Source organism: Eleutherodactylus coqui, chromosome 9, assembly GCF_035609145.1.
Source record: "Eleutherodactylus coqui strain aEleCoq1 chromosome 9, aEleCoq1.hap1, whole genome shotgun sequence".
Classification (NCBI taxonomy): Eukaryota; Metazoa; Chordata; class Amphibia; order Anura; family Eleutherodactylidae; genus Eleutherodactylus; species Eleutherodactylus coqui.
In genome coordinates this window covers 116927294-116934955 of record NC_089845.1, presented here as the reverse complement: position 1 = coordinate 116934955, position 7662 = coordinate 116927294, and the positions used below count along the sequence as shown (strand labels likewise).

Genomic DNA, 7662 nt, shown 5'->3' with positions numbered 1-7662 from the left:
GGGGACTGACACAAATAACAGCCGCAGCAATCCTTATGAAGCGGGCAGCGTCACACTGAAAGGGTTCTTTACATTTCAGTGCAAAGTGAAAAAGGAAATGCCGTTCTTTGTGAGCCCCATTTACTGGAAGAGGTCTGCCTGGCAGTAAGAGATTACAACGGCTCTACTTTCATTTGCGTTTCTAGTGAGGGAAGGAAAAACAGAAAAGTAAAGTAGAGCGAGCCGGCCCAGAAATACCCGCAGCAACTAATGTGACAACTGGCAATGGAGTTTGAACTGCAGTCTATAAGAGAAGATTTCATAAGGTTAATGATTAAGGAAGGTGTGCAGCGACCTACGTGATCAGCCGCCTGCCATCTTCCTTATTATAGTCAGTTAGACTGCCAGGAGGGACATTAACCCTTTCCAATCCACTGTCTGACCTCTGAAGACATTATGATTTAAGGCTGTACAGCTCCGATGTTGGAAGACGTTCGTCGGGGTTCTCTTACTGTATATTGCCAGCCTCTCGGCTGTCGGAGCCTATCCAACGTATCACCTCATGCAGTACTGGCTTTAGCCAGCATATAGCGCTGTTGTATAACAGCAGAAAAAGAGTAAGCTCCCTTGGAAAACCAGGATACAAATTGGATTTTAAAGGGTTAAAAGTTAACTCCTGGCCTCTCCATACACATGAATGCTTGGTTCAGCTGACAGCGGGGAGAAAAAGTGTTGCCAGACAGCTCTGGCAGCGGCGGCTTATCTCCAGGGAGTTCTTATGAGGCCTTTAGCAGTACCATCTCACAGCGGGTAGAAAAGGTGGCAGAGTCCCCTGCTTGTCAAGTTCCATGCAAATAGTAGAGTTGCAATTAAGATTAGGCAGGCTTCACACCACTGGATTTCAGTTGCGGAATCTGCGATAGTCACTCACGCGGACGATACGAAAAGAGAAGATAAACAGTAATTGCGATTTCAGCAAGCGGATTTAAAATCCCAGCATGTTCCATTTTGTGCAGAACCCACACGGACGGCCTCCTTTGAAGTCAATGGAAGCCGTCCGACCCACAGTCCATCCGCAATTGAGACTGCAGATAGGCTGAGGGTACCTGCGTCATCGCGTAGTGATGTGGAAAAAACAAATACAAAAAACTGTACTGCGCATGACCGCCGAACATCCGCGGTTATTCGCAGTACAGAAATGAAAGATACATGGGGTCTCTGGCCGGGGTCACAGCCGAATTTCGCATGCTGAATCTGACTCGGCAGGCCTTAGGTCGCCTGACACGAACAGATTTTTTTTCTACGGAATCCATGGCAGGCTAATTCTCGGAACTTAGCCCCGCCCCCATCCCGCCTCTCCCCATTGCAAATAGTGCAGAGAGCCAGAGAGGGGGCGGGAGCTCAGTTCCTGCTCCTGGCTCTTCCATCCCCCCCCCCCGCCCCGCAGATGAGGACAACGTATATCAGCTTGGCGTGAAAACCGAGCCGATATACGCTCGTGGGAATGCAGCCTAAATTTGCAGTGTGGGTGGGCTAGTTTTGATTGTAACTGTATTTACATCCAGGGGCTGTAGAGGCAGACCACCTAATTCCTGACTATTTTCCACACTACAACTCTAATGCCTTCATTAATGGCTCATGTGTAATAAACTAGTAGTAACAAAAGGTATTGCAGTAAAATGGTAACATTAGGCTTAAAAGGGGTTGCCCAGAAAGCATCACCGTGCCCGAGTGTGAAGGCCCAGCAAACAGCTTGCCACCATTTCAGTTGTCAGTCTCACTTGTCACCCAGCTTTCCCAGAGTCCTGCTGAAAAGCAGATTTTTCATCTTTGTAGCAATATAGTAGTAGGAAAGTACGCCCGCAGAACTAGGCAGGACAGACATTCGGCATTCTGAAAACCGGAGGTAACAATGGTCATCACCCAGCTTTCCCTGCCAGGACACCCATTCCCCTAATGGATCTACTGTTAGAAGGGGTGTTATGAGACGACCCATCTGCTTGTTTAAGGATTCAATCTTCTCTGGAGTCCAGAGAGCCTCTTTATAGACCTTCCTGCTACAAACACGTTCTGTCCGTATAATTCCAGACTTCATCGTCGGCTCAGTATTTCCATAAAGTGGCGGAGAAGAAAGCTGATCAGCACCTTACATTGCAATTAGACGGCAAGGCGGCTTCTCAGAAGTGATTTAGCGTGTGGGAGGCTGAACATAAAGCCGAAGCTGCAGCTGTTCCAAGCAAGTACTATACAGGGCAACCTGCCCTCACACTCGTCTCTGCAGATGTCTGGACGCCCACTGAGCTCTGCTATGTTACTACTAGAGCAGCCGGGGTGAGAAATAGAGCCACTCCATGATGAGTCTGTGTACAAGGACAGATCCTGGCCACTAGAGGAGACCGACAAGGTCCACGGAGTTGTGCCGCATCACCGGCCCTCATGCCAGCATGCTCCCATTATACAAGTCCTGATGCTCTTACTCTCGGCCGGTAGGTTCATCTGAAACCCGCTGGTTACTGTAATGTGCGCAAGCTTTTTTTACTTCATCAATTGCTAATTTAAAAAGCTTTTGGGATGCAAACAAGCAGACGCGAACAAAGTAGTAAAGGGACTGCAGCATAGACAACACCATCACAGCTCCGGCCCACCTGGGAGAAAAGAGCTTGATGCTTGTGTACCCCCCACTGCACACACTACTTTCTTGCTAATCTGTAACTAAGCCTGAGCTAGACCCCCCCCCACCTGTAACCAAGCCTGAACTGCCTACCTCTCCCCCCTACCTGTAACCAAGCCTGAGCTAGACCCCCCCCATCTGTAACCACGCCTGAGCTGCCTATCTCTCCCCCCACCTGTAACCAAGCCTGAGCTAGACCCCCCCATCTGTAACCACGCCTGAGCTGCCTACCTCCCCCCAACCCCACCTGTAACCAAGCCTGAGATGGCGTAGCGTAATTACACTGCGTATGTATGGCTTTTTATGCATGTTGCTAGGAGACATGGGGGGAAAAAAAAGTTCAAAACAAAAACCAGAAACCCAGTGCAGGACAGTGTGCGTAAAATACGCTGTACATGCACAGGCATATGCAAACAAAAACACGACAATACACGATTCCCTGCGCAAGTAAACTGCTGTGATTATTACGCAGCGTTTTAGGAGCCGGCCTTATACGACAGTGATATAGCCTAATTAAATGGTGATATTCCTCAATCGGACTTCCAGGAAATATATCTGTAAGAAACGACTAAATAGGAATGTAACCACAAGGCAGAAACTAGAACTTCCAGGAGAGTTACATGCAAGGCTCTACAAAAAGCCGAACCCCAGGTGAGACGTCCCCCTGACAACTCTTCATGCACGTGCTTGGCAAAGTCCAAGCGCCGTCCGTATGATCGGCAATATCCTAACCTAGTCTGGCAACGATGTGGGCACAGCCTTGTAGCAGACGTCACAGGCGTACCGGCCTCTTATCTGCTGTCAACACTTTTTAAAAGAATGGCACAAAACTTTCCATTGAGTCCTACACGGGGAGATTTGCATTGCCGCCTTCGGATTCCGCAGCCAATGACGCCCATGGCATGCTATGGCAAAACGAGATTTCCTCTATACAAGCGGAAATAGATCTCGATTTTCCGCTCGTGGAGGAGAAATGGCAGCATGCTGTGAGCCTGTGCGGCTTCTGTGCAGACAGACTCCATTGAAGCGAATGGACGCTGTCCGCCCTGCGACCCTTCCACAATCATCATTGTGGAAGGGTCGCGGGATCCGCATCATCGCCTAGCGACGCCGCAGCATAATCTGTACTGCACATGTGCGCCGGCGGCCTAAGCCACCCGACAAGGCATGATTTCAGGATTTGCCCAGTATTGCACAGGGCTTGTCCTTGTCGGTGCCTCAGGCATTCTTACTACAGGTTATCCTGAAGACGTGGCCCATCGGGGCCCTGACGCAGCGGCTGTGTTTACACTGAATGAGTATTGTTCAATTTTGCGTGATTCAAACATTAATAACGATCATTCCTGTAAAGGCCCCTTGCAGACCAGCAGTCTATAGAACACAACCGCAGGACACAAGGACACAGCAACTTATTCTGAAAAGTCATATGCAAAGTTAGGTACGCTTAAAGGGAACCTGTCAGCAGGTATGACCAGTCTGCAGAGGGATTTCTTATACTTCCCCAGCTCCCCGATTCAGTGCGGTCATCCCCACAAGTAAGCACGGACCCTTCAGTCTGACCACCGGCTGCATGCTGTAAGCGTGCACTCCCATTGATTGCTATGACAGCATGGTCTGTACTGACTTTGGGGGTGACGGCACCGGATTGAGGAGCTGGGTACGTATAAGAAATACCTCTGTGGACTCCAGGGAACTAGCCATGTGATCATCATAACTTCGTTCACGGTGCACATACCTGGTGACAGGTCCCCTTTAACCCTTTCCAATCCACTGTCTTACGTCTGAAGACATTACGATTTGAGGCTGTACAGCTCCAATGTTGGAAGACATCCATCGGGGTTCTCTTACTGTATATTGCCAGCCTCTGTGCTGTCGGAGCCTATCCAACGTGTCACCTCATGCAGTACTGGCTTTAGCCAGCAGATAGCGCTTTTGTAAAACGGCAGAAAGAGTAAGCCCCCTAGGAAAACCAGAATACAAATTGGATTGGAAAGGGTTAAGTGTACCTAACTTTATATTTGGTTTTAATTAAAAATCTCAGACTTTATCTTCTGTGGCTTGATCCTGTTCTTGCTCACTCCATCACGTGGGCCCTCAGGTCGGCTTAGATCCTCTTGCACCGCAGCATTAAGCAAAGCCATTTTATTTGATTTACATTCATATTTTTAATTAAAAGAAAATGTAAATATGTTTTATGTAATGAAACCCATACAATGCAATATAAATAATCTGCTACGGTGTATACAGCCTGATGAATCTCTGCTCAGCCTCAAGTTGGTGATGTTCAGAAAGTACATATAATATTGCCGTTCTCTGCCGGATTATCAGACATTCTGGATGATCAGAGGCTGGATTAAAAAAATTAAAAAAATCAAGCTAGATCTGCGAAGAGTGAAGATATAACCACTTACTGCTCTGAGTGTGAAGAACCCGTTATGACGCAATCTGCGCTCCACCGCCATCTAGGGACTACAAGTCCACCCAGCACCACTTACCTCCGCTGTAGTCCTTATAAATGAGCCGGAAGCAGAGTAGCAGCAGCTGCGGCAGTTCCAGGATTGCACATCATGTTACTACAAGTTCCTCTTAGCATTTCATCTGGTTAAGAATAAAACTATCTTTGTAGCAGAAATCTATAATGTCCAGCTGAGGACGACTCCGCCGCTCCGCCGCTACCAGAAAGCCTCTAAGTGTACGGAGACTTAATGTAAGGAGTTCCCAATGAACCAGAAGAGCAGGTGAGGGAGTAACCACGTCCTCCCCGATCTCAGCACTCTCTCCGCATGCCGCTTATTAGTCGCCACGTGATGACACGTCCGTGACACATGAAACAGCAGGAATACAATGGGATGACAGAATTCACATCACGACGCTTAACAGCATAAATACGGGCCAGTACCTGTATACTAAGGCCCCCTGCGCACGCAATACGCAGAGAATACACCCCATTGATTTCAATGGGTCCGTTCATATGCATGTCAGTAGTGCTAAAGAAACTGCAGCATGCTATACTTTCCTGCGCATTTGCTCACCCAAAGTCCCCATAGAAGTCAACGGGGATGCGCAAATGCAAAATACACTAGGAGATGCACAATTATGCAGTGTTACATGCATTTAGCAAACACGTCAGATCAAGCTCCAGACCTATAAACAAAGGCTGTGATGGATACCCAACAGCAGCATCCGTCCCCCTATGGCTATTATGGCATTCATTAAGCCTATACATCATGAGCCCCATAAATTAAAGGGGTTGTCCCACGGCAGCAAGTGGGGTTATACACTTCTGTATGGCGCGCGGCCCCGGAGCGGCCCCATTCAACAGAGCAGAAGACCGGACAGCGCAAGCGCGTCTAATGGAAGGAGAAGGCAGCTTTAGTCGGCGCCATGGAGACGGGGACGCCAGCACCGGAGGAGGTAAGTGTATAACTTCTGTATGGCTCATATTTAATGCATGATGTATATTACAAAGTGCATTAATATGGCCATACAGAAGTGCTTAACCCCACTTGCTGCCGCGGGACAACCTGTTTAAGTTGGGTCGCTGAAAAGCCAATGTGCGCCAGCAGCCTGACTCTTCCTGCATCTCCCATTCATCTCTATAGGAGGTGCAAGAGCAGGAATTGTCAGGCTGCTGGGGCACACTGACTTTGTAGGGGACGCAGCACTGGAACGTGGCGCCCGGTGAGTATAAAACATACTTTCCCCGACTCGCCATTCCCTCACCTTAGATCCCATAACAGTTTATGGTTCTCAAAAGCGACGACTGTCTCGTTAAACTTAAATGACATGAAGAGATTGTTCTGTATGTTCAGCAGATGCTATACATACATCAGCATCAATCGCCAATAGGTTCCGACGAAAATCCAAAACATGTATACCACGCTGTATACTACTTCGTTTACAGGACTGCAGTGGATGGAATCGTGTAATCTACTATTCCATTTTATCCTCTTCTCACTGCCATATACTGACGTATACCCGCCAGACACCGGCATGAGTCTGCCTAATAGACCCTTACCTATAAGCTCAAAAATACCTTTTATATGTTAATGTTTACAAATGGGATCATTACTTTTCAATGTTTACCACCCAAAAAAAATTGGCCTGCAGAAGGTTCAAGTATAGCAAAAACGTCGTGTGATTTGGGCCTTCCACTGATCTGGTCATCACAGGAGGAGGTGTGCAGAATTTTCCATTGAGGACCAAGAATACATTTATCCATTAACACAAGTTAATAGACCCAGAAGAGCTCTTTAACCCTTGTCAAGCTTGGGTGGCGGCCTAAATGGTAATACCAGGAATGGCTTAACCCAATTACACTGGAGGTAGAAGATAAACAAGGCCATTGTCACAGGTAATGAATAATGAAAGAGTTATCCTGACCACAAACAATGGCAGGCAATCACAACAGAGACGTCTATCCAAAGTCTACTTAAGGCAAACGTAGAACAACAGGCAGTGAGATACGAAACCGCTCTTCTCACAGCAGGATTGGCGCTGTGCTGACAGCAAAGTAAGCGAAGACTGTTCTGTTGCTAGGGACTCGCTGCCTAACAACCAGTCATGTATATAGGATTGACAGCAGCACATTGCTAACTTCAGGTAATCAACTCAAACAAGAGGGGGTTCCTCTAAGACTCTGCCAATGACAATGCTTCAAACCCCAAGACTTAGTTCACACGGCCGTTTGCATGTTGCGCCCGGAAATCTTGTATTAGACAGCACTCTTCACCCGTCGGGGTGCGGACGGTTCCCCGTGGACCCTGAACATTGTACGTTCCTTTCTCATCTGTCAAAACACAACAGGACTCAATTTTTTTTTTCTTAAGTCCCATTTAGACAACGATTATTGCTCAAAATTCACTCAAAAGCCATCTTTGAGCGATAATCGTTGCGTGTAAATGTGCCCATCTTTCACTTTTCTGCAGAATGGAATCCAGTTCAGCAGAACAGCTGATAAGCAGGACCGCACGCTGTGTTCTACCAGGGCAGTGCTGATTATGTTGCCCCAG

General features: G+C 47.7%; 1 protein-coding gene across 3 annotated transcripts in view; it reads right to left on the bottom strand.

Annotated features, from left to right (window-relative positions):
* Positions 1 to 7662, bottom strand: part of RNF19A (ring finger protein 19A, RBR E3 ubiquitin protein ligase) — a 94257-nt gene that overhangs the window by 33159 nt on the left and 53436 nt on the right. The window contains exon 1 of one of the 3 annotated variants that reach the window (XM_066578386.1): positions 5146 to 5292. The exons of the other annotated variants lie outside the window; for them this stretch is intronic. The gene's annotated coding sequence lies outside the window, so the exon portion shown is untranslated. Of the gene's footprint in view, positions 1 to 5145; positions 5293 to 7662 lie in introns of those variants that run through there. 3 annotated transcript variants of the gene reach the window in all.